The sequence below is a fragment of the Fulmarus glacialis genome, unplaced genomic scaffold (genome assembly GCF_000690835.1).
Source record: "Fulmarus glacialis isolate BGI_N327 unplaced genomic scaffold, ASM69083v1 scaffold12777, whole genome shotgun sequence".
Lineage (NCBI taxonomy): Eukaryota > Metazoa > Chordata > Aves > Procellariiformes > Procellariidae > Fulmarus > Fulmarus glacialis.
Window position 1 is genome coordinate 1 of NW_009222657.1, and position 2,507 is coordinate 2,507.

Below are 2,507 nucleotides of genomic sequence, written 5' to 3' on the forward strand. Positions count from 1 at the left end.
TTACAGCTTTCCCTGAGTTACTGTGCATTACATTCTCTATAAATTACATTTTCTCACTTAAAATGAGTGGTTGTGAACGAGCTCTGGGTAGTTCCTGTGTCCAGCAGAAAATGCAGAGTTTAAATACCCCGTTTCTTGTTGTCTTACTTCCAGCAACCCCTGGTTCCCCCCATCAAGGGATGCGAGCTGCCCGCCCTGTCAGGTGGCCACCGAATCAATCGGGAGACTCCAGCACTGGGAATCCGAATCGACACAAAAATCCCGAGTATAAATACAGGAACATCTTGCCGCAACGCGCTGGGGGTTTCACAACTTGCTTTGCTCTTGCCTGGTGGCTCTGTCGGCTGCGACACTGGGGAAGATCAACCCCGGCTTTATCTGCGGCTCCAGCAAATTGCAGCCTGGTACAGGAGTAAGCAACAGGCTAAAAGAAATTCTCATTTTTGAGTGGTTGAGAAACACAATCTTGCCATCAAGGGCAGCACTAGGAGCTCAGCGGCTGCTTCGCCTCCCCCGGCTGCTCCGGGGCATCCTGCTCGGTGCCGCGGGGGCAGAAGCTGGAGGGCTTCATCAGTGGCGACTCTTCTCCGACCCCATCAGGTTTGTCAACTGCAAGGAGGACGTTTCCCTGGGGAAGAGGGTGGCGTGTTGGTCCCCGTCCCTTACGCGATGTCTGTGGGAATCGCGACGATGCTGAATGGTGCCGGGCTGGGCGCAGAGAAGGAGCTGAAGTCGGACCGTGAGGGTCCTGCTGCTGCTGCAAGCCGGGGCTGGGCTCTAACCCTTGCCGAATTATTTCCGAGGAGTTTTATCCTGCAACGAGCCAAGCCCCTGGCTGTGCCAGCTGACTTCCCTGCTCCTGAGCTGCTTCTGCTTGGGGTCGGGTTGTATTTTAAGCGTGACGGTGTGCACGGGCGCTGGGTGAAAGGCTTTGGCTGTGTAGGAGGAGAGGGCTGTCCCGACACCGGCCCTTGGACCCGCGGTCCCGTCAAAGCCCTTATTTCCCCAGGGCAGAGGGTGACTGGTGCAGCACTCGTGCTTGGAAAATGACTGGCGCCGCGTCCAGGCCTTGAGTCACCAGTTCACGCCATCGTCGTGGGCTGTTGTTTTCCGTTCGCAAAGCATGAGCAGTGACCTGCTGTTTATTTATAACTCGGAGAGCGTCGCTTGTTGGGAGACTGAAGAGCCGAGCCCTGGGACGGGGTCTCTGCCTCTCCTAGTACAAGGCTTGATTCAAACAAGCCGTTCCCAAAGAATTTGGCTGTTTTGCAGCAGTTTGGTAAATAAACAGCTCTGCTCTCGCACCGGCGACTCTCTTCCTCGGTAGGTTTAACCGCGCCAGCTTGCTGGCTGTTTTTATTTCTCACTTGGTTTATTTTCTTTGTTTTACTCGAGCTGTTGTGCTCTGGCCTTGTAGCCTCTGGGGTGGTGACTGCTGGGAAACAATGTGGGTTTTTTTCTGCTGTAGATGTGCTTGTCTCTGCGTTTGCACATCCGTCTCATCTCTTATCCTTTCAAGATCGCGAGGAACAGCCATGGCTTTCCAGGATCTGCCTGGAAGTGCTTTGGTGCCCTCCGGTTCCTTCTAGAGCCGGCTAGCCCAGCGCCAGGGCTGCCGGTCCGATTTCCCTGTGTTTCACCGAAGACTTGCGTTAGGTGAAATCCGCCTCGGAGCTGGTTCGTTGCACTCGTTATTAAGAAAAATGCTGTCCCAACAGAAGCGGTGCCGTGTGGATTCGCGGCGCTGGAACAAACTGGTTGGACTGGTCGTGGCGGGAGTGGAGAGTCCTCCGTGGTGAAGGCGGAGGGTGTCCTCGTCGGCGTCTCGCCTCCTGCAGATGCTGGGAGAGGTGATGCCGGCGAAGGAGCGTGTGTTTTGGGGGAATACCACTTAGTAAAATCTGGACAAGGTCTTCGCAAAAACATCGCTGTCACCCCTTCCCCTGCGACCGGCTGGGGACACCAGGGTGGCTGACGCTGAGAGCATGGACAGCGGGTGCAGTCCTGGAGCTGAAACACCCACTCTGTCTCTCCGGGCCTGAGAAATGCCACCCTGTGCCCACGGCTTGCTTCTCCCACCCTTGGGTCTCTGCCCCCAGCTCTTGCACCTTGAATTTGTCTTGGGTGGGATGCGTTGCTTGCTTGCAGGGTTTACTCAGGAGGTGGCGGGGAAAAGGGCGGAGGCTGCCCGGCCCCAAGGAGCCCGATGCTGCCTGAACCTCCCGTGCGGAGGGCAGAGGTGGGGATGGCTCTCTGTGGTCCTTGTCGACCGCTGCTGTCACTTAGGTGTCTCCTCGCTCCCCCCAAAAACCCCCAGGAGCTCCTCGAGCCTCTGAGCCAGAGGTTAACGTTCCTGTAATCACTGCGCTCCCCCATTTCTGTGTTGCAACCCAAAGAGAGGAAATCTTATGACAAGTCGTGGCGAAAACGGTTTCCTTTTCTATAAAATTGTCTGTGAACTCTGGAAACACTGAGGATTGATCTGGGGTTTGTCCCCAAAGAGCTCT